General features: G+C 30.3%; 1 long non-coding RNA gene across 1 annotated transcript; it reads left to right on the top strand.

Moving 5' to 3' along the window:
- Positions 1-16,565: 16,565 nt before the first annotated feature.
- Positions 16,566-18,714, top strand: LOC107933546 (uncharacterized). Its single transcript, XR_001693654.2, has 4 exons — positions 16,566-17,007; positions 17,352-17,511; positions 18,041-18,169; positions 18,482-18,714. It is a non-coding gene; the product is annotated as an uncharacterized lncRNA (long non-coding RNA).
- Positions 18,715-26,653: the final 7,939 nt, after the last annotated feature.

Genomic DNA, 26,653 nt, shown 5'->3' with positions numbered 1-26,653 from the left:
CTTTGTTACACATATTAAGAATCAATCATATAACACTCATATTGTCCCTCAGATGGACCCTCGATGCCCAATATTCACCTTAGAAGTGAACCAGGACTAAACCGGGTACTCAAGGAATTTTTCCCAAAATCTCAAAAATTTTCTTAGAAGCAGGGACACACGCCCGCGTGGCTCACACGGCCAGGAGACACACTCGTGTCTTAGGCCGTGTGGGCATTCAATATGAGGCACACGACCGTGTCTCAGCTCGTGTCCTTACCCGTGTAACTCTCTAACTTGGGTCAGACGTCCATGTGCTGGGCCGTGTGCAAAGTGCAGGGGTCACATAGTCAAGCCACACACCCATGTGCTAGGCCGTGTGTAAAAACCTGGGCATTCTATTTGAATTTTTAAGGTGCAGAGGACACACGGCCAGACCACACACCCATGTGTCAAGCTGTGTGCCACACACGGCTGAGACACACGCTCGTGTATTTGCCCGTGTGGACGAAAATATGTCATTTTAAGGCCACTTTTCTCACTCATTTTGACATTAATCTGCACTCAACATTCACATACACCAATATATCCCAACCAAACAATCAATAAAACCTAAAACGTGTTCTCAACATGACATAACATTACAAATATTTCAATTACTTATACTTTCCTATTTAACTCATTTCATTAATTTATCAAATTCTACTACTAATTACATCTATACAAACATTTAAGATTCACAACCACAATTCAAACTATTTTATTGCCAAACCAACCTTATACATGCCATATAAACCAAAATTTACATTACAAAAACTACTGGATTAAATTTGATAGTGTAGCTTGATATGTTGATCCGATCTCTCGAATACACGTTAATCTACAAAAATATTAAACAACACAAGTAAGCTTAATGAAGCTTAGTAAGTTCAATAGGTTAAACATTATCTTACTGAATTTAATATAATAAATTAAATTGTAAATAAATCATACATTTTTCCCTGTCAAATACAATACAATCAATAAACAAACTTCGTTCAGATCAATATCAATAATAATCTATAAATCTTTCAATTCAATCACATAAGTCTTTTACCATTTCTTACTGAATCGAAGAACGACTTACGGATATGAGTACATTGTTCTTTTTGTGCCATAGTCCAACTATGGTCTTACAAATGCATTGCCATGACCCTGTCATGGTCTTTACATTTGTAGCGCCATAACCCAGTTATGGTCTTACACATGTATATATACTGTCATGGTCCAACCATGGTCTTACGTTCAATGTGTCATAACTCAGTTATGGTCTTTTCATTAAAATGCCATAACCAAGCTATGGTCTTACATTTAAACATTGTCATGGTCCAACCATGGTCTTATCCGTCAATTCTGTAACAGCTCAATTTTGACCCTAATCAAAAAAAGTGGTTTCAGGACCACAAATTCGAGTCAAAAAAATATTTTAAAATTATTTATGGTATTTATAGTATGTGAATTACTATGTGTGAAAATTTCGTATAAAAATTTGATCGTTTGAGTGCTCAATTTGATAAAAAAGGCTTAATCACGTAAAATGAAAACTTAGAGATTTAATTTAAAAGCATCTATTTGTTGATGTCTTTTTAAATGGGAGGTTTAAAAGTGAAATTTAACCACTATATAGATAGTGGATTGTTGAAGACAAGACTAATCTTAGTGTTTTAATATTATATATTAGATAAGTAAGGTTAATAAAGTAAATAAACATATATTATAATATATGATAATTAAATTAAACAAAAATCCTTATGTTATCTTCTTCCTCAAAGCCGAAAGTGAGAAAATAAAAACAAATAAACATCCAAGCTAGGGTTCGGCTATTAGGAAGCTTAAATTAAGGTTCGTTTTTGTTCGGTTTTTTATAATTTCTACGTTTTTGGGATCGTTGCTTTGTGTACTACAAGATCCATGCTTTAATTTTTAAATTTGGTGTTGATTTTGAGATATGCCATTGATGACTGCTTGAGCTTTGTGATAGTTGATGATGAAATATGAAAGATATGTGAAAAATTAACATGTTTTCTCTTTGAATTTTTGCTGAAATTGAGTAATTAAGGCTAAATTGTGAAATTAATTTTTTGAGGGATTAAAATATGAAAAAAAAAGAAATGTGTGGACTTGTCTGAGCACTAGGTACATTCGACCCTTTTATAGTGTGGACAAATTTTGTGTATTTTGTGTTTTATGCAATATGGATTAAATTACAAAAAGTGTAAATGTCAAGGGGAAATGGTAATTTGCCCATTTATGTGTTTTTAAGCTAAATTGAATATAATAATATTTAAACTAGCTCATTTTGAATATATTTAGATCAAGAACCAAAGAAATCGGAGTTGAATCGGGGAAAAACTAAAGTCGTCGACTAATCATTTGGTTTCGATTTTACACTATCCAAGGTAAGTTTATTAGCTATTTAATATTATTAAATCAGTATCTATGTATGTATATCTATTGTATTTTGTTGAGCTATAATTAAACATATTTGATTGAATAAATTTGAAGTATAAATGGTATATATGTATATACAATGTTCGAATATATAGGTATATGCTTATATAAGTCTTTGAATTAAACTAAAGTATGAATGGTATATAGGTGTGTGTATATATATATACATACACTGTTTGAATATTTAAATATGTATCTATATGTTTATGTTCTTGAATTTATTTGATGGTATGAGGGTTATATATGTATATACAAGATTCGAATACATATATGTATATATATGTATAAATTCTTGGTTTAATCAAAGGTATGTATAGTATATATGTATACATAAGGCTCGAATATATATATATAAATATACATGAATAAAGTTTTGGGTTTGATTAAAGGTATGTATATTGTATTTGTATAGGTAATTTCGAATAAGTATGTATATGTAAGTTGGAATGTATATGTATATACTCGAATAGGTCTTGATTATATTTTAAGGTATGAATGTTAAGTATACATGTGTAGTTTTGAATATGTATGAATATACATGTATATGTTATTTTCGAATAAGCGTGTATATATACATGTAAATTTCTTGTATTGAATTTAGTTAAATAATTATATATGAATATATACATGAATAAGTTATGAACTTAGATAAAGGCAAGAATGTGTATATTTATATATATACATATAGGTTCGAATGTAAATGTATATGCATGTATGAGTTTTTGTTTTAGTTAAAGGTATAAATGTTAAATACGTACATGGGAGTTCGAATATATCTATATGTATATTTGTATATAGGTTATTGGGTTGAATTAAAGATATAAATTCTTATATTTTTATAAGTGAGGTTCGATTATAAATATATATATATTTATATATGTTTATAAATTATAAATACTTGAATTGAATTGAGAATATGATTTGTAAACTCTTTTATGATTGAACATGGACTACGAAGAACATGTGTTTGCCATTAAGAATTATTTGAGAAATTATTTTGTATATGTGAAATTGAGATTTTCAGGCTTAGCACCTAGCAGGCTTATTGCCAGTGAAACAATTCAGACTTTATGTCTAGCAGGCTTAATGCCGGTGAAACATTTCAGACTATATGTCTAGCAGGCTAAGTGCCGGTGTTCTGAATCTGGCTGTAAGCCTAGCAGGCTAAGTGCCAGTGAATCTGTTTAAAGTATGTGATTAAGTGTACAGTTATATGATTTTGGTTATCTTTAATTGATGAGCATATATACATTCGGTTAAGTGTGTTTAATGAATATGTATATATTCAATCTATGCATTTGTAGAATATAAATATATGCTTTCGGTTTATGCAGATGATAAATGTATACGTATAAATGTTCGGTATATGTATTTGATAAGTATCTACATATGCGAATGGGATGTGTATACCTTTGTTTATAAGTATTTGATAGAGATGAATGCATTCGGTCATATGTATTAGATTTGTATTTGGTTATAAATTTATCATGAATATACATACACAACCAGATATGATATGTATTGAACATATATATATGCTCAGTTATATACATTCGGTTGTAATGTTGTTTGGTATAAATATACATATATTCAATTGAATGCATTCGACAAGTAAACATATTTGACTATAAATAAAATGGTCTGAGTACATCAAATGTATGAATATTAGTTATATGTGTTAATTGCAATCTCAGTGAATTAAATTTAAAAGTTATATTATATATATGTTTAGTTATGCTATAGACTTACTAAGTTATAAAAGTTTACTTTGTTTGTTTATGTATTTCCGTTTTATAGACTTAAAGATCAAGCTTCAAGCTCGGGGATCGTCAGCAAGATCATCACTCTATCTACTGTCTCGGTATTAAAATGTTTAAATTTTAACTTATGGCATGTACAGGTTAGATAATGTTTTGAAGGTCATACTGTGATATATATATTGTATATGAGATTAATAGTCATACGAAAATATCTTATTTTCTTAAGGTTTAGTTGGATTGTAATGTCTTTATTTTGTTTTAAATGGTCAAAAGAGAAGCTTAAAATTTTGCATGTTTAATATTAGACCTAGCTTATCATATGTAATTGTTATAATTATTGAACTTTAATGAATGTCTGTTCTGAGTTGTGTTTTGATTAGTAATGCCTCTTAACCCTAATTCGGTGACGGATATGGGTTAAGGGTATTACATTTGATTGGTATCAGAGCTACGATTTAGTTAATTCTAGGACTAACGTAGTGCGTGTGAGTCTAGTTGTACATGCCATATTATATATTTCGATAGTGTGATGACTTCTGACATTTGAAAATATGTTTCCGTATAGTAATGAATCCCGATCGAGCCGTGGCTGATGATGTTGAGAGTATAGCACCTGTTCCCATGCAAGGGACAGAGCCGGTAGATTATAAACCGACCTTGTGTAACCAGGCGGGAGAGGCTATACAAGCCTTTTTTCCAAATGATGAACAACTGGTTTACTCAATATATCCGTACAAATTAGGCTGCGCAACTACCTCCACCCCCGACTAATCTATCTTCAATACCTGGGATACCTCCGATGAGGTTTAGTAAGCCCCCAGTTGATAAAATTAAAAAATATGAGGCTGGAGAGTTCAGGGCTACAGTTAATAATGATGCTGAGCGGGCTGAATTTTGGTTTGATAACACTATCCGTGTATTTGAAGAACTGTTATGTACACCCGAATAATGTTTGAAATGTGTCATATCCGTACTTGAGTAACCAGGCGGGAGAGGCTAAACAAGCCTTTTTTCCAAATGATGAACAACTGGTTTACTCAATATATCCGTACAAATCAGGCTGCGCAACAACCTCCACCCCCGACTAATCTATCTTCAATACATGGGATACCTCCGATGAGGTTTAGTAAGCCCCCAGTTGATAAAATTAAAAAATATGAGGCTGGAGAGTTCAGGGCTACAGTTAATAATGATGCTGAGCGGGCTGAATTTTGGCTTGATAACACTATCCGTGTATTTGAAGAACTGTTATGACACCCGATGAATGTTTGAAATGTGTCATATCCTTATTACGTGACTCTGCCTATCATTGGTGGAATACTCCAGTGTCAGTTGTACCGAAAGAGCGTGTCACATGGGAATTCTTTCAGACTGAGTTTCACAAGAAATATATCAGTCAGAGATTCATTGATCAGAAACGTAAAAAATTTCTTGAACTTAAACAGGGTCAAATGACTGTCACTGAATATGAGCAGGAATTTGTGCGACTTAGCAGATATGCTCGAGAGTGTGTGTCAACCGAAGCTATTATGTGTAAGAGATTTGAAGATGGGCTGAATGAATACATTAAACTGTTAGTTGGCATACTTGAGATAAAAGAGTTTGTGATACTTGTTGAACGAGCTTGCAAAGCCGAAGAGCTCGAGAAAGAAAAGAGAAAAGCTGACTTTGAAGCTAGAAATTCTCATAAAAGAACATCCAGTAAATCATTTCAGTCGACCTCAAAGAAATTCAGAGAGGATCATAGCTGATCTAAATCTACTGCAGGCTTTTCTAGACGAGGTCGAGATCGACCTCCTGTGAGTTCACGAGCCACTTCAGTCGCTAGTGTTGGCAATGTTCAACAGAATAGATCAGAGTGCAAGCATTGTGGTAAATGGCATCCTGGAGATTGTTGATTTCATGATCGGTCTTGTTTTAAGTGTTAATCGAAGAATTATTTTATTCGGGAGTGTCTGATGATAGCCGAGCAAAACACTGCTCAGAGTACCAGACCGAGTAATATGTCAGTGCGAGGTAGACCACCTAGACCTACATGTAACACCCTTAACCCGTAACCGTCGTCAGAAATAGGGTTACGAGGCATTACCGAACCAAATTCAAATTCGAATAATCATAAATATATACATGTTCAACCTACTAAACCAACCAAGTCTTAAATAAAAAAAGGTAATATCAACCTATTACAAGTCATTTCATATCATGCATCGAACAAATTCGTAAACACATAACTCATAATTAAAAATTATGTAAAATATTTCAAATACCACTTTTGGTCATACCTCATTTCGCCTACTCGACTAACAAATCAATTACAAACAACAATGACACAAATGTGTATGTAAAACTCATATTTAAAATTTTACCTATTTTACATGTAATCATTATATTTTAACATATGTACCTATATCAACCCTTATAAATACAAACAAATAAAAACATTGGGCTGAATATGCCATTAGCATTTGTATAATTTCATAGTATATTCACTTATTATTATTCATACACTCAAAACTACTTATCAAATTGCATACAAATATTTATTCATCAAATAAATAAAATAACTATTCATATGACCAATTTCCCAAGCTTTATTCGAATACAATTAAGCTTAAACACTTATGCTTTAACCAATGTTAAATTCATCAATACTCAAACGATTCCATGCATAACATACCAAGACCGATCCTATATATATATTTATTTACTATGTATTATTTATCCCTCAATGTTTCAAAGGTCATTTACAAGACCAATTCCATAAACAATGCTCATTACGCAATTTACCAATTTCAACTACTCTATATTCATAGTAAATCAATATACAACTTTCACATAGTAAATGGTAATTCAAATTCAATCTCAATTACCAAAAATTAAAATATTTCCATCCATGATTTCAAACATAGCTTATACTTATATCGTATCATATCAATCAACTTTACCTGTCTATCACAATCAATATTCATAATTATCAAAATTCAAAATCCTCCAAAGCATAACATCACTTATATTAGTCTCAACCATTTAAGAAACATAGCCAAATCATCAACCATAATATTTAATCAAAGCATGAAACAATTCATGTCAAAATAAACAAGCCATTTTGGCTTGGCTTATTATATAAATACACTTCATTCAAAATATATTCAAAATATATTCAAAACGTAAAAATCATCAAAAACCGAAACCAAACATACCTTATATCAAGCTGCAAAGATTGCCGAATAGCTTGGTTGTTCTTCTTTTCTTTTCTTAGTTTCGGTTAGATGATAATGAAATAAAAGATTATAGTGGCTTTTATTTATTTAATTATAATATTATAATATAATATATATTATAACCTTTATAAATAATATAAAAACTATATATTATACACATAATGTCGTCCACTATCTTTTTAATGGTCAAATTGCAAAATAAAACCTCTATATTAAAAGAATAACCACTATTAAGCCTTTTTAGAAATAACCATTAAATTTTTATTTTACGCGATTTAATCCTTTTATTTAATCGGACACTCAAACGATGAAATTAAAGCACAAAATTTTCACACTAGTAAATTCACACATAATAAACACAGAAAATAATATTAAGATATTTTTTGACTCGAACTTGTGGTCCCGAAACCACTATGTCCGATTAGAGTCGAAATCGGGCTGTTATACTACAAGTAATGTAAGTGGCAGTCAGAAAGGGACAAAAGATACGGTAGTTCTATCTGAGGCTCGCGCACCTGTCAGAGCATACGCTATACGCGCTCATGAGGAGGCTTCTTCCCCAGATATTATTACTGGTACTTTCACTCTTTATGATACTAATGTTATTGCATTGATTGATCCTGGTTCAACTCATTCATATGTGTGTGAGACTTTAGTATCCAGTAAGACTTTGCCTGTTAAGTCTACTGAGTTTGTGATAGAGTATCAAACCCCCTAGGCCGGTGTGTTTTGGTTGACAAAGTGTGTAAGAATTGTCCGTTAATGATTTGAGATTCGTGTTTTCCGGCTGATTTGATGTTATTGCCATTCAACGAGTTTGATATTATTCTGGGTATGGACTGGTTGACTTTACACGTTGTTGTGGTTAACTGCAAAAGAAAGACTATTCATTTAAGATGCCAGAATGACAAGATTATTCTCATTGAATCTAATAATCTAAATGGTTTATCGGAAGTGATATCCTTGATGTTGGCTCAGAAGTATGTAAGAAATGGTTATGAAGCTTACTTTGCATATGTTCTTGATAGTAAAGTGACTGAAAAGAAGATTGAATCCGTACCAGTTGTGTGTAAGTATTCGGATGTGTTTCCCGAAGAATTACCGAGTTTGCCACCTATTTGAGAGGTAGAGTTTGGTATTGAGTTAGTACCGGGGACAGCACCGATTTCGATAGCTCCGTACCATATGGCACCGACTGAATTAAAAGAGTTGAAAGCATAGTTGCAAGAGTTGACAGATAGAGGTTTCGTAGGACCGCGTGTTTCTTCCTATGGTGCGCTAGTTTTATTTGTGAAAAAGAAAGATGGAACGATGAGAATGTGTATTGATTATCGGCATCTCAATAAGGTGACTATAAAGAATAAATATTCATTGTCGCAGATAGATGATTTGTTTGATCAGTTGAAAGGGACTGTTGTGTTTTCAAAGATAGATATGAGATCAGGCTATTATCAGCTGTGGGTTAAAGACTTTGATGTGCCAAAGACTGCATTTAGAATGAGGTACGGACATTACGAATTTCTGGTTATGCCTTTTGGACTTACAAATGCACCTGCTGTTTTCATGTATTTGATGAATCGGATCTTCAGGCAATATCTGGATTGGTTTGTGGTAGTATTCATAGATGACATTCTGATCTATTGAAATCACTTGATAAAACCATCATATAACAAAATTAAAGCTTCAATTCCATGTTAAGCCATCATAAACATCCAGCACTCATCCATTGTAACTTTCACAGTTACCCATAAAATCAAAAACTAATGAATTAGATAGTTGATCTAGTTGCAAAAGTCTTAAAAACACAAAAATTTCAAGAAAAGAGCAAGAATTGAACTTAGATGTAGCAAAATATGAAAACGAGATTCTTAAGGGTTCTTCAATGGTGTTTTTGGCTAAGAATTATGAAGAAATGTCTAGATATTCCATTAAATCCTATTTTTAACTATTAAGTTTTATTTCATTTCCAATTTTACCCATTGTTCACACTAATTTCATGATTTTCTACACTCATGTCGTCCAACCTCTTATTTTAGGCTTATTTACCCTTCAAGTCATTCCTTATTTAACATTTAGGCTATTTTATCACTCTGGCAAGTTTTGCACCTTTTTCAATTTGGTCCTTTTTTTAATTAATTAACTATCAAAATATTAAAATTTTCTAATGAAATTTTAATACTAACTTAATGACACTCCGTAAATATTTATAAAAATATTTATGGCTCGATTTATGAAATCAAGGTCTCGATACCTCTTTTTCGGAACCTATAACATCCCATACCCGTATTCAACTCCGGAATAAGGTATGAGGCATTACTAGAACACTTACACATGTAAACGTATTAAACCGAGTTACAAAATTTCATTCAAATTTAAACTCTTCAAATTTTTAACATGCTTTTATAATTCTTTATAACTTATCCTCAAAATATTATATTCATAACAAATAGGGCCTACGAGACCCGATACTTACTCATGTAATTCAAAGCTCCATTTCCATTTTATTCAATTCACAATATTTCGTGTTCACAATTCAAATTAATTTCTCAATCCAATATATATATTTCAATACCACACTCACATACTATGAAACTTTATTTTTCCATATGAACTTAAACCATGATCATCACATATCAAAGACAAATGTTCTTAACATTTCCATCACATAAACCGAATTAATCAATGCAAATCAATGATATATATATATCATACACATACGTATTTACCATACACATATATATATCATGACTAAATTTCTTAAACATTTGGTCAATTGCTTTTCAAAACCGCAATACTTCTTCAGTACCAATACGTATTTACCATCCAATTTATCATTTATCGGTTAAAATCGGGCATATGACCATTTATACACAATTCATTCATACATCTTATTGTCCTCCTCCTCCTCTCCATTCCACATCCTTAATGTGTATATCACATTTAAACAACATTAACTATAATTTCACTATTCACTAACATGTATATTCAAAGCTATCTATTCGAGTCATAGTCACTAAATTATTTTTATCTAGAGCTACAGAACTCCAAATTAAGATCCGTAAATTTTCTCCAAAACTAGATTCACATATCTTCTTACCATAAAATTTTCAAAATTTTTGGTTTAGCCAAATAGTACAGTTTATTCTTTAAAGTTTCCATTGTTTCACTGTTTGACAGTTCTGACCTCTCTTCACTAAAAATTAATTATATCACTATACAGAATTCAGATATAGTTTCTGTTTGTTTATCCTAAAAATAGATTCACTGATAATTCTAAAAATATAAACTTTATCCCATAATTATTTTTGTACAATTTTTTACAATTTTCCAAACTCAAAAAAGGGGATTCCAAACTCATTCTGACTCTGTCTAATTAAACTTCAAATATCTCAAAATATATAACTCTTTTGCTTTCTCTATTTCTTTTATGTGAAAATAGACTCATTCAGCTTCAATTTCATATATTATTCAGCCTCTAATTAAATTTCCACCATTTTTGGTGATTTTTCAAAGTCACACAACTGTTGCTGTCTAAACTGTTTTGTTGCTAAATGTACTCTTTCATAATTTCACTTTTTCATTTTCAATCACAATTCAATTCAAAATTCACTTTTCTATTTCTAAGTCGATATTCAATTCATTTCCACACCTATATTCATTATTCAATTACACTTAGTCAATTTCCCGTTGAACACTCGGAATATACATGGATACGTAGAGAATTAGCACATAAGTGCCACACTGATATGTAGCCGAAGCTACCACTGATACGTAGCCGAAGCTACCACTGATATGTAGCAGAAGTTACCACTAATACGTAGCCGAAGCTACCACTGATCAATAACACTGGAAATGTCCACGGGCCTGCTCACACAAGCTGTCAGGTGTCTACAACACATGCTAGATCACCCAGCACCCGAGACTCACTGTAACACTGTAACACTGGTCTCTAGTGACATGTCACTTGTATCCACTTCTATTCCTAAGTTCAACCGGGAATTTACACTTAACACTTTATTTTAAACACTTTATCACTTGAATAATTCATGAATAATTTTTCTTCCACATTCAATATTAATTCACATATCAAATATAATTCACAATTTATAAAAATATAACTATTATTTACATATAACTTATTTTGATGCAACAATATAAAAATTTAGCAATTTAGTCTTTAATCTTTCTTTTTCTCCGGTTAAGGTCGATTCCACTTCTTTCTTGATCTATAATAACACATTTGACTTATTTAGTACTCACATTTATCAAAACAGTCATTGACTCAAACTTTGGAAAAATTACAATTTTGCCCCTAAACTTTTACATATTTACACTTTTGCCCCAAAGCTCGTAAATTAAAATTCATCCCTTATTCTTATGTATTATGACATGCTGAACATTTTTCCCTTCTATGGAAACATCAAATTCCCACTCTAACACTTACTTATGAACATTTAGCATTTTTATCGATTATGTCGTTTTACTCGTTTTCACTCAAAATCGCTTAGCAAAAGTTGCTTAACATAATTTCTAGCTTCATATTCTACCATAAAAAATTAAAATAAACAAATTTCACATATGGTTATTTTTCCAAATATAAACCCTAGATTAAATTATTGCTAGAATAAGCAAAATCCAGTTACCGGGACTCCAAAAACGTAAAGAACATTAAAAACGGGGATTAGAATCACTTACTATGGAGCTTGGAAGCTTGAAAACCCTAAAAATGGCTCCCCCCTTTCTGATTTCGTCCCCATGAAGAAGATGATCCCAATTTGCCATCTTTTTCCCTTTTTAATTCATTTTAATTACTAGATTACCAAATTGTCCCTGACTTAAAAATTTCTTATTTCACTTGTCTCATGCTCATTTTTGTCTACCAACTTAACCAATGGTCTAATTACCATATAAGGACCTCCAATTTAAATTTTCATAACAATTGAACACCTCTAACATGTAGAACTCAACTCTTACACTTTTTACAATTTAGTCCTTTTGACTAAATTGAGTGCCCAAACGTCGAAATTTTCAAAAAATCATTCCGTGAAATCGTAGACCATAAAAATATAAGAAAAATAAAATTTTCCTTGTTAGATTTGTGGTCCCGAAACCACTGTTCCGACTAGGTCCAAAATCGGGCTGTTACAGAACCACTTAACCTAATAAATTCTTTTAAAACACAAATCACTAATTTAAAAATCTTTCTAAAATCACACTGAACTCATAAATGATAAATAATAAAATTTTCAAACTCACTCATCAGATTTAGTGGTCTCGAACCACTGTTTCTGACACCACTAAAAATTAGGTTATTACAACAATGGTAGAGCTTGGGAGCAGGTTATGGGAAAGTCTCAAAGGTTTCACATTCACTCTTGGACTTTCTTTGAGCTTAACTGGAATCATCGATGAAGCTGCTTTCGACAAAAACTTTAACATCTTGTTTCTGGGTTTCGCTTGTTTCTCCATTATTGTATGTAAAAAATAATCACTTTTTTTTCAACTTCCTTTCTAATCTTTTGTTTCCTCATCCCAGTTGTGGGTTCCTTTCCATTGTTTTTCTAGAAAATGTTACTTTTCTACTAGTAATTAATTTACCAATAAACAAATAGAGGTAAGAAAATTGATAGCTTTCTTTTTTGGGCACAATTTCTTTCCTGAGTTTTATGTATTATTTTAAATCATCGTCCAAATTTTAATCTCAACTGGGTTTCTATTTACCATGACATGCCTGTGCAAATCAAAAGGAGTGATGCCTTTAGCAATAATGGAATCCAAAACTTCAAAACAAAAATTATGGTTCATCTTCATCTCTTCAATTCAGTTACAAATTCAAAATCACTTCACATATAAACTAAAACAAATAAAGTAATCTCCACAATAGTCTATTAAAACACAACCATGCAAAAACAATAAAAGAAGAAACCTATCAAAACTGTGAAAGCAAAAATTGTAAATTTCACCTAATTTGCCTTTGATTTTTCTTCTTGTTTAAAAAAAATATTAAACATTGAAGAAAGAAGATAATTTCTTAATTTCTAGAGAATATACTACGAGGATCCATGGAGGGAGAGAGAGAGAAAACAAGAGGAGAGAATAAAAAGAGAGAAAGTGAAATTAAGAAGAAGAAAATAAAAACCAAGGAAAAATGGAAATATTTTTTAAAAAAGTATTTTTATTGGTTTTTAATATTTTTTAGATTATGACATCATCATGACATTATTTATGCCATGTGTTACAATCTTATTCCATCACCTGTCTTGAACTTAACGGCGTTAGACTCGGGTATCGATTTAGTTGACGAAAAAAAAAGTTTGGGTACCTATCCGAGATAAAAAAAACCATAAGCACCAATCTAGGAGGATTGGACAAGTTCGGGTACCAATTTTATATTTAACTCAAATGGTAAAGTTGGGATAATGAATACCATAATGTTTTGTATTTAAGTCCCATGATTCTCATTATGTATAAATATTTTTCTAAATTTACCAATATATAATAATAAATAAATATTCCCGAAATAATATTTTTTTATTTGTAAAAAGAATCTATTTTTGGTAATTCCACAATTGAGTTGAGACACAATTGATGAGTGACACTAACTCAATCAAAAGTTTTATATACAATATATAGATAATGCTTTTGAATGAGTTGATGCCACAAGTTTATCGGACATCAACTTATTTACGAAGAGACTTAAGAATCAATTTTTAAAGAAGTAATAAATATTATTATAATGATATTTTTTTGTTATATATATACATATTATATTTAAGCATTTGACTTTGGTGGTGTCATTCTAAATCAACTAAGTTAGGAAATTATTAAAAAAAAATATTATATTTAAAAATGAACAAATATTATTACAAATGTGTTTATCTTTTTATATTTTTATATAAAAAGTATAAAAATAATTTAAATCCAAAAAAACTACAGAAATTAAACTTAAGACATCAAAATCTTTAAAGTTTTAATTTTATCATTTTAATTAAAACCTTATTTTATTTTTTTATAATTGTTCTATAAATATATTTTTACATTTTGTTTTATTTTTATCTACATTGTGGATATGCATACCATAATCTATTATTTATATGGAATCTTTAAATCAAACAAAAACTACACCAAAACAGACTTTTAGCGGCGTTTTTAGTGGCATTTGAATAAAAAACGCCGCTAAAAATCAATCATTAGCGGCGCTTTTCAGAATACGCAGCTAAAAATTAGCGTTTTTTAAAAAACGATGCTAAAAATGAGCATTAGCGGCATTTTCTGAAAAGCGCCGCAAAACCTAAGCCCATCGACATCATTTTTGTGAGTCTTTGGGGCTTTAGTGGCGTTTTTGAAAAGGCGCCGCTAATGCTTGGGGTTTTAGCGGCGTTTTTGAAAAGGCGCCGCTAGTGCTCAGGTCTTTAGCAGCGTTTTTAAATAAGCGCCGCTAATGTTCAAGGCTTTAGCGGCGTTTTTGAAAAAGTGCCGCAAAAAATATTCTATCTGTCTATTTATTATTTAATTGGTTTATTTATATTAATTAAAATTCAAATTATTTTTAATTGAATATTCAAAATCTTCAAAAAAAAAACAATGACACGTAGTAATAAGTTGAAATAAAAAAATAGAAAAATATTTACTAAAAATGGAAAAATTAAAATATTATTTTTAAAAAAATTTTGGGTACATTACTGAGTGTTTTTTAATTTACATATTAAATAATTTCTTATATAATCGTAAAAGAGATAGTATTAATTTTAAAATATTGAATTAATTATCACTATAGTTTAAGGTTTTTGGTTTAGGGTATATGGTTTAGAGTTTAAGGTTTAGAAGTTACTATTTAAGGTTTACGAATTATGGGTTTAAGGGTTATATATGATTTATGGTTTATGGTTTAAAGATTGGGGTTTAAGGTTTAGAGGTTATGTGTTAAGGGTTTAGGGTTTTAGGGTTTAGGTTTATGGTTTGCGGTTTAGATTAACTAGTGTTTTCTAATTTATATATTAATTAATTTATTATATAATTGTAAAATAGATAATATTAAATTGGTTCTTCAAAATCGTGTGAAGATTTGGTTCTTCAAAATTGTTTCGGTGTATTTAAAACCGTTAAAGCTGCGTTATATTTGTTGAAGGAATAATAAAACAGTAATATTGAGTTTTTAAATATTTTCAAAGAATTTGACATTAAATAGTTTCACAACGTTTTAATAAGTATATGGTTAATTTTCATTCTTATTCTGCTCCAGGGATATCCCTTTTTTTAATAAGATTTTTACAATATATTTTTTATAATTTTAATTTTAAACAATGCCACTTAATGCTTGATGTCTCATTTAACTATTAAATTAATGATTTTAGTAATGGAGGGACCATATTGATATAACCTCGTTAGTTTAAGGATGTAATTAGAATATTTTAAAGACTTGGGAACCAACTTAAAATGAAAATTATAGTTTAGGGATGTATGGTGTAATTAACTCTATTAAAAATTAATTTTAACTAAAACCTAACTTGAAGAGATCATAGGTTGCGTTTTGTCGGACCTATGTATTCTATTCACATGCATTATATTTGTTCAAGCCTAGCTTAACTTGAAATACGAGTATTAATTTTTACCTAAACTTGTCTTTATTTTATATAGCTAACTCAAATCTATTTTAGACCACTCGTATTATTATTAATTTAATATATATTAATTACATATATTTTTCATTTATTAAAATTTTAAACATAGATAAATTAATACATATTTAAAAAACTTTTCCAACTTCAAGCTCGTTTTACTCGAATCACCCATTTCATTGTTTAAAAACAATAAAATTTATTTTATATTTAAATTTAATTAGATCTAGCAAAATATACGATATTTCTTTTCTAACTTAATAACTTGGTTTTTTTTATAAAAATCTAATTTATAAAAAAATAGTAATAATAAATGTTTTATAAAATTAGTTAACTAATAATTTTTAACAGACAAAATAAGAGATTTTAGCAGAACAAAACGACATCATTTTATTCAAAATAAAATGATTTTTTAAGTAACAGCGGCGTTTATTAAGCAAAGAATAATTTTACTTTAAAAAAATCCCGCCATTTTATCCCCAAATTTCCCTTGGTGAAACCCCTAATTTTCCCCCCTAAAACTCTTCACTTTGCAAACACGCCGTCTGTCTTGCTTTCTCTCCCTCCCTCCCTCCTGCGACATTATAAAAAAAATCCCAAAAGAAAATTTTAACAAGAAGCGATTATATTCAAAAAGAAAAAAAGAAAAGGAAAATGGAGGCACCAAAGAGCATTCGACATGAAATTGGAGGAGCTCTGAACGGCGCGCTGCGATTCGGTCTCCACGGCATTAAGAGCGACCTCGTCGGATCTTACCCTCTCCAATCTGCTTACGAGTAAAAGAATCATTGAAGTATCAGGTGTTTCCAAATTAGGGTTTAGCATTGGCGAAGTCGAAAGTAGAGTTGTCAATCTTTGTAATAATTTTTTTTAGTGTAAAGTTTGGGTTCTCTTCAAGGAGAGGCATGGAATTGAAAAGCTGGAGTGTTGGCGATTGAGGTTAGTCTCTATTATTTTCTTCTTATGTTTTTGTGGTTATTTTAGCTGTATAGTCTACACAAAGCATGGATGTACAGAAGTGATGCATGATGAATTTGATGCAGAATTGTTAAAAGGGAAAAAAGAAGAAGATACAAGGCAGTATTTAACACTCTTGTTGGAGGCCTTTACTTATTTTCTATTTTAAAATGACCTCTAACTGAATAGCTATCTGTTAGATTAGAACTCATTCTTGCTCCTTCATATTTTAAAATATAATTGTAAAAGATATGATAGTATTAATTTTAATAGCTATCTGATTTACTCAATTGATTGGTGGATCTTTGTGATTTTCAAATGTACAGCTCCATTTTTGAAAAAGACAGTGGCGGATTCGAATGCTCCGGTGTAGGAGAAGGCGTTGGATGCTTTGATTGCATTCTTAAAAGCGGTTGACGCTGATGCCGGAACGTGATGCCGTTTTCCCTTTTAAACTTCTTTTATATATGTATTTGTAATTCATTGGTAAGAACCGCATAATAGAAAATGATGCTAAACATAACCCAAGTATGTGGTTTCCACAATCTTTTGGGTTTTAGTGTCTGAAACTTTTTGAAACTTTTGCATATCGGAACTTAGTGTAGTGTTATAGTAGCTTCAGCCATTAGATTCCTACTGTCAACTAGTTGATATAATTGCTTTGTTTTTATTTTCAATATTATCATGTTGCTAATATATTATTTGTCAAAATGGCACTCTATATCTGTTGAAGTTCCATTTGCAAGTTCATCCATGTGTTTAAGCTATCATATCATAGTCATGCTTTTTTCCAACTTTTGCCACCCAAATTGCCAATTGCTATTCTTATTTATGAATCAATTTTGTTAAATGAATCTTTAAACCTTCATTACTTACTGGTCTCTCACTATCTCTCTATTTTGCCTCTCTGCAAGTATTTGCTTGCGGAATTTATGTTGTTGTTAATGGTTTTTATTTTAAACTTAAGTTGTGTCTGCCAATATACTCTTAAATCATGATCCTTCTATTTCTTTAGGTTGCTGAGAAGACTGCTCTTTTACGGCCTATAGAACTTAAACTTGTTCTTGTGGCCTTGGAAGGTTGTGCATTTAGAAGCAAGTTTCTTTATACGGATGAACTTATGAGCTACTGTAGCTGGTTTGCGGTAAGAAATGACTCCTATTTCTATTTTATGGTACCTGGAATGGTTTAATACTTCACCGTCTATAATATTTCTATTGCCCTTGGATCTTATGTTGTTGGTGTTAGTACCTTACCAATCTCATTAATGTCTTGTTTTATTCTTCTTGAAATTCGAAGAATCAGTTATTTAAGTGTTTTCATTCAGTTTACATGTTTACCTCTATTTCTCTGAGTTTCATATTTAACTAATCCATCTTAATTGGTGGTAAATTCATGTTTTAGGCACTAATCAATTTTAACCAAATTATCTAACTGTAATTTGTACTACTTGCAGACTTTCAGCAGCATGATCCCAAAATTGTCAAGCAAATTAGCCAAATGCTGGTGAATCACCTTGGACTAAATTTGACCAAAGATGATCTGCAAAACGTGGTTGATTTAATGGAGCCATATGGTCAGATAAGAAATGGAATAGAATATCTAAATCCTCCCCTTGATGTCAGTAACTAACTTGCTTGTCATTTTAAATATGCAAGTCAATTGCTATTAATAATTTTCTGTTGGATTCTTTTTGGACTGAAAAATAATTTCTGGGGATAGTCTAAGAATCTAAAATTTTATAAAAAGCCAATAAAGTGCTTGTTGGATGAAATGTGGTGATTAATTGAATTGCAAGGTCATACATGCTGTTAATTTTTTAAGAGCTGATAAATGAGTATGACATAGTGCTCATAAATGTTCTAGGGATGTCTCTAGATGAATGGAATTGTTTGATAGTTTGAAGTTATAAATCTTTTTATTGACTTTTCTCAACAATCTGAAGCTTGTCATTCTTAGCAAATTTTTCTGTGAGAATGGGTGTTTCAGAACTGTGAATTGTCTTGAAATATATGCGGTTGAGATGGTTGATATATTATCAAGCATGCAATACATATCACTGTCGTGACAAGTTTTTATAGGATATATTTGAAATGGGTACGAATTTATATCCCTGTTACATGGAAATACATATTTAGCTTTAAAGTTAAAATTTTAATAGAAATTTTAATTTAATTAATATTTTTATCCTTAAAAGCATATAGTTTAAAGTTTAAATTTCAAAAACAAAACATAATATAATATTTATCATACAAATAAATATTATTTAATTAAAATATTTTTTTTAAAAGTCATGTTTTTAGCGGCGTTTATTGTAGAAGTGCCGTTAAAGATCATGATCTTTAGCGGCGTTTGTGGGAGAGGCATCGCTAAAGATCATGACCTTTAGCGGCATTTTTGTAAAAGCGCCGCTAAAGGTCATGACTTTTAGTAGCGTTTTTAAAAACGCCGCAAACATCAACAGCAGCATTTTTTGCGGCGCTTTTGCCTAAAAAATGCCGCTAAAGCCTATTTTGGTGTAGTGAAATAAATAACACTAGTTAAAATAACAAAAATCTAATGATTAATTTTGACTTGTATAGAGCAATAGTAAAATCACTTGTCAAGTGCTCATTTAATGCAGGCTTAAATCGTATGATTCTCATCCTCCACCCCAATATTATATAAAATAAATAAAATAATTGAACCTAACAATACTTTTACCACTCCACTTATACCCCATCTAATGAATAAATTTCTTTATAACTATATTTTCTGTTAAAGATTTTATTTTCTTCCATGAATGTGACATGATTTAATATAATTTAACTGTTACTAATCAATTCCTTGTATGTAACTTAAATTTAATTTTATTCAAATGCTCCATACCATTTTGCAAACTTCAATAATATTAACTATAAAGTTTTTATGTTTTTGGTACAACACATATCTTTAGAAGGAGTCGATTATTACTATACATACTACAATTTAGTCTTACGATGTACATCATGAGCAGACTTTATCATGATCGGTCACTTGTTTAGGTTCGAAAGCCCGTTTAAAAAGTGAGAGGGCTTGAATAAAAATATAGACTCGAAAAATGAGCTTAGACAAAAATAAGGTCTGTTTAGAAAACGGGTCAGGCCTCAGGCAATACTTTTTTAGCTCGGGCCCGACTTGAATTTGACAAAAAAAATTTGTCACTGTTTTGTTACTATCATGTTGTTGTTTGCTACCATTTCGCTATTATATTACTATTATTTTATTATTATTTGGATATTGTATAACTCTTATTTTATTGTTAATTTTGTTACTATTTTAGAAGCATTTACTTGTTAAGTTGCAACTATCTTAGCGTTATTTAAGTATAAAGACTTTTTTTAAACATATTTTCAATTTGTTGGAAAACATTTATTTTAATGTTTTTAGTCTATTTGATGTATTATATTTTTTAAATTTATTTTTAAATAAAAATAATCTAAAAAACTAATATAGACTAGTCGAGCTCGAATTTAATATTTTTTATTCGAGTTGGACTTCAACAAAATTCTAAACCTATTTTCGAGTCGGATCAAGCCCAAGCCTGAACCAACCCATGATCAACTCTAATAATGAGATGAACACCCATAGCTAATAAACCAAACGTTGGATCGAATTATGTAGGAGTCAACTAAAACCAATAGTGGAAAAGCGGTTAAGTCCAGCCGACCTGTATCTGTTGATGTGCTATCAAAAGAGTACACCAAAGTGCTCTTGTATACAAGCCCAGATTATTGATCAAATTGTAACTCGCTTCTTTGCCTTCTAATTCATGACATTAGTACATATGATATATAATTAGCCACCCACTCCCTTGTAACTATTAAAGGAAAACAAATGGGGACATCAAACTATCACAAATGCACCACAATGCATTTATAAATGGATTGTTATTTTATACGTAAATTTTTAGCTCTATAAGTGAGTTAAAGTATTAACATGTAACACATCAACCCGTATTCTTCGCCGGAATTAGGTTATAGAATATTACCGGAGTTTACAGATCAAACAGACAGAAATTTTAAACATTTCATATCATCAAAACAAGTCATCAAAGCATCATTTTAATCCAAATTATAAACATATCAAATCCAAATCAATTTGCCTAGTTCATGAGCACTTAAACATAGAATTAAATTCACATGCACCTATCTAGATTTAGTTTAATTTATCATGCCATAATATGGCTTCAAAAACAAACACATATTTATATGTATAAAACCAACCAAAATTAAACTTATAACCTCATTTACAATCAAACCACGAAATAACTATTATTCAAACACCCTAATTACATGCCGACACAATTGAACTTTGAACAATTGAAGCCTATAAGTTCGTGGCTTTCTCCTTCCTTTTCCTTTTCTTTCTTTCTTTTTCTTTCTGTTTCGTTTCTATCTTTTTTTTATTTATTCTTTATTTGTTTTATTATACGTTATTATATTATTATTTTGTTTTATTATAATATATATTAACTTAGTTTTATAATGATTTCACAACAAAAATCTACCTGCCTCATAAAGAAACAATGGCATAATTGCTTCTTTAGTCCTTTTAGTTTTTCCTTAATCTATAATTCAACTTTCATCCTATATGTAATTTAGTTATTATACCTAATTTACTTTTAATTCAAGTAAATTCACTTAACCGAAACCTAATTAACTACACAACTAGCTACGTAAAAATTTTTAATAAATAGTTGCAAGTCTGATTTACGGGAATAGAGTCCCTAGAATGCACTTTTTTTTAATTTGGTTTTTTTAATTAATTAACCATCGAAACGTTAAAATTTCTTAACGAAACTTTAATACCACCTTAATGACCCTCCGTAAATATTTATAAAAATATTTACGGCACAGTTTATAAAAACAAGGTCCTGATACCTTATTTTCTAAAATCACTTGTACTTAATAAATCACTTATATAACATAAATTATCAAAAAACTTTATTAAAAATCACGTTTGACTCGTAAATATTAAATAATAATATTTACGAACTTACTTGTCAGATTTGGTGGCTCCGAAACCACTGCTTTCGACACCATTGAAAAATAGATTGTTACATAACATGTATCATATTTTTATTTTTTTTATTTTTTTAAAAAAATCAATTAAAAACACTTGTCAGCCTCTTAATCTTATCTATGAAGTTAAAAACTCCTCCACCTATATATCAAATAATTATATTTATAAATTGTCTCCAAAATTTTCATCTTCTTTTTAAGTATTATATAAATGGGTTAATTGCAACACACGTTGTAAAGTTACGACACAAATCCCTAAATTAAACCTCATACTTAAAAATGTTCTAATTGAATATTCAAAGTATCAATATCATATTGATTTGGTTCTTCTAACAACTTAGCAATTGCTTTAAGTATTAAATGTTAGTTCAAATATGATGTGCAATATATTTAAAACACGTTAATCAAATTGTAAACACGTGTATACCTATAACATAAACAATTTAGATCTAACATGTTAAAAAAATTGTCTTTTTCTTTAACATTTTAGATCCAAGCTGTCCATGTGATAGGTACAATATACACATGTTTACAAATTGATTTGCATGTTCAAAATGGTCAAATTTTCCTATTAGTCTTTGTAATTTTCGATAGTTGTGGATTTAATCCTTGTATTTTAATTTGATCATTTTAGTCCTTTTATTTTACAATTTTTAAAATTTCAACCATCTCCAAACGATAACTATAACGATAGCTATAACATTCATTATTCATTAAGTTAAGTTTTGTTATTTCCAAAATCTAATGCACTAAACATAATATAATCATATATGTCATGTCATGTCAATTTGTTATTTTCACATATTACTCACTAAAAACCCAGTTGCTAGATTAATGACTGTCATTTGCATAAAGGCTTAAATTTCAAAATTCAAAAAGTATAACTATTTAGAATGATCCAATTGTAGAATATGGACCAAATCTACAACTGTACAGATAATACAGGACTAGTAATCAAATTCAACCGAATAGACTTAACTGCTATTGATTGGGTCAGGACTAAAATTTTAAAAATTTAAAAGTAAAAGGATGAAAATTGACCAATTCAAAAAGTACACAGACGAACTAATCAAATTAAAAAGTATAGAGACTAAATGCATAACTTTTGCAAAGTACAACAACTAAACGTATAATTTAACATTTTAAAAATGGTCAAAGTCATATCCAAACTAACATTTAATGCTTAAATTATTTAGTCAAAAGAACTTGATTAATATGATACTAATACTTTAAGGACTCAATGATAACATTTTAAAATCTAGATACATATATTTTTCTTAGAATATCTAGAAATCAATTTTGATTTGACCTGTTAGAACCCAATTTCCAAATGGAGTAATGTTGGGTTTTTTACAAAAATATTATAAAAAAATAAAAATTTACCAAAATATTATCCCTTTTTTTATTTACCAAAATATTATTATTATTATTTAATTACCAAAAAAAAACAAAAAAAAGCTGAAAAGGCCTACAAAAGGCTGCAACGAACCAAGGTCAGGCCAATGGCATTGGCGGCACCAAAGGTGCCAAAGCCATTGGCGGCACCAATGCCTTATTTAGGCAGCCGACTAGTGCTGGGAAGGGGAAGGAGAGGGAAAGAAAGAAAGAAAGGAATGAGAGGAAAGAAAGAAAAAGAAGGAAGAAAAGGAAATGAGAAAAAAAGAAGAAGAAGAAGAGGAAATGAGAAGAAAAAAGAAAGAAAAAGAAAGAAAGAAAAGGAAAGGAGAAGAGAAAAAAAAAGAAGAGGGAAGGAAGGAAAAAAAGGGAAAAAAAGGCAATTTTTTTTATAAATTTATTTTTTTTTGTAATATTTGTATGTTAAAAATTTATGTTATGTACATTATACGTGTACAAGCCCATTTTGCCCGGCCCAAAACCTAAAATTTTTGCAACCCAAATTCCCAAACCAAAGACCCAAATCTAATACCCAAACCTAAACCCACTACCCCAGGGCCCGATAAGCCCAAAAAGTTTAAAATTTTTAGAAAACCCTAGCCTCCAGAGAACCCTAATGCGCCACTCATCTGCCCTCCACGTGAATGGACACACCGCCCGAGGTTTGACGCGATTTTGTCGCCGGTCACCTGCAAAAGAAGAAGCAATAGTAGAGCAAAAAAAACAGTAATCAATAGTAGCATCTTTTTTATTATTATTTTCGGCTATAAAAGCCATATGAAACAAATGTAAAATGGGGGGGACTTTTGTTTTTTTAACAAAAAAGAGATTCAACAGAAAGAATAAAAAACTTTGAAGGTGATTTTGCCTTTCATTTTTCTCTGTTTTCTTTTACTTTTCATAGTCTTTTTTATTTTATTTCGGTTTTTTCTATTCTTTAAAATCTAAAAAAATCAAAAAGGGGTATCTTTCTATTGCGGCGCGCCATCGTTGGTGACTCCTTCCATGCGTCGAGACTGTAGGAGCCCTTCAGGGTTTCGTTTAGGCCGAGCCAAGGGGGAAACGGGCTAAAAGGGAGACTTTTTCTTTCTTTCTTTCTTTTTTCCGGCACGGCGAAGCCTTCGTGCGAGCTCATCGGCGCCGTGGCCGGATTCAAAAGGGGAGGGGCAGTGTTTTTGAAACAGAGAGAAAAAGAGAATGTTTTTGAGGGTTTTTTTTAACTGTAAAAAATGAATTTTTGATAAAATTTTGTTTAAATAAACTATCAAAACGGTGCCGTTTAAGCCCCATGACCCGGGCGCGATCCGACCCGCTCCAGGGGGGATCCGCGTGTTTTCATGAAATGGGCTATTTGCGCGCAAGGCCCCTCCTCTTTTGAGCTGTAGCGCAATCGGGTCTTTGTGGTTTTTATATTTTGGCCGTGTAATTTTCTGATATTTTCATTTCAGTCCGCGCTGAAACGCTGCGCATTTGGGGTTGGGAATATTTCCTGATTAGTCCCTCGTGCCTTCAGCGCGTTCTATTTCAGTCCCGGGCCACTCTTTTTTAATTTATTTACGATTTAGACCCCCAAAGTTCTATTTTCAGTTTAAATTAGTCCCTTTTTTGTATATTGTTGCTATTAATTAATTTTAATAATGTTTTATCATTATTTTTACTATTATTATTCTTATTCTTATTTATCTATTTAATATTATTGTTCATTTATTAATGCATGATTATTTATTGTATTTCTTATTCATTATTATCACCATGTATTTATATATATACTTTTGATCCCAAGCTTCCTTGTATACATGTACATACAAACATGTTTTGTCTTTTTATGTTTTATATTTATATATATACATACGTATATTACCACCCATACATATATCTTTTGCTTTTTTTTTATCTTTCTTTCTTTCTTTCTTTATAATTTCGAAGTACATGTATACATATATTTTTAATATACGTTCATGTGAATATTTTATATTTCATATGTTTTACTTATTTTGTAGCTCCAAAATACATTCATATACATACTCGTATATTTTCATACATTTCATAATTTTTACATATACACATGCATTTTTATAATATGTCTATATAAACATACGCACATATATTTTTGTAACTTATTTATATTTATATGTGTATTTATATATTTACATATATATTTATAAATATAAATATTAATACATATCTACATATATCTAAATACCCATTTTATTTTCATAAACACTTACGTATATGTACATATTTATATATCTTTTTATATTTATATATATTTATTCATTTTTTATTCATTTATTTATTTACATTGTCATCATTATTTTGAGAGAATGTTTAAATTTTATTTGTTTATTTACTTGTTATTTTATATGTAATCGATTTGTCTTTTTTTTCTCTTTATTGTGGTTGCTCATATTATATATGTTCACATCATCGTATTCATTATTGTCATTTTTTTTCTTTCAAATTCGTAAGGAAGGAAAATTTTGAAAATAAAAATAATACTCGATATTTAGAATCTTCGAGAAAATCAAGTCCTAACGTATTGGGTTCCCATTTCCTTCGTTGAATCTAAATAATCGAAACTTTTTTATATAAAACATAACTAAAAGCTCGTTATTGGGAATTCAACACGTAGTGTCCTAATGTATTGGATATGACGCGTTGTTTTCTCGAGGCAAGGATTTTCCTTGTAAATACAATATTCAAGGTTTAATTTTTTGAGAAAATTGTACCCAACGCGTTGGGTTGCAATTCTTTCACATGACTTAAACAATTGAACACCCTTTTAAATTTTACTATGCAAGTTTTTAGACTAGTTCATTTCTGAAGAGGTAAAATATCGTGCCCTAACGCATTGGGTGTGACATTTTCTCTTTCTGAAATGAGAGAGTCTTAACGAGTAACTTGATTTATATAAATTTTCTTTTAAAAAAATAAGGATCGTATTTTAAATCTCTTCAAAATTTTTAATTTTCGACATTAAGACGTTAACTAATCAACTAGGTGCCAATTTTGGGCGTTATGAGGGTGCTAACCCTTCCTCATATGTAACCGACTCCCGAACCTGTTTTTCTGAATTTCGTAGGCCAAAATTGTTGTTTTAATAAAATTAAATGATTTATTAAAACAACCATTTTTCGAGGTGAGCCGATCACACCTCATCAAAAAAGATTGGTGGCGACTCCTATTTTTCA

This window comes from Gossypium hirsutum, chromosome D08 (assembly GCF_007990345.1).
Source record: "Gossypium hirsutum isolate 1008001.06 chromosome D08, Gossypium_hirsutum_v2.1, whole genome shotgun sequence".
NCBI classification, from domain to species: Eukaryota; Viridiplantae; Streptophyta; class Magnoliopsida; order Malvales; family Malvaceae; genus Gossypium; species Gossypium hirsutum.
Note: the sequence above shows the minus strand (reverse complement) of the source record. Positions and strands in the feature narration are given on the sequence as shown.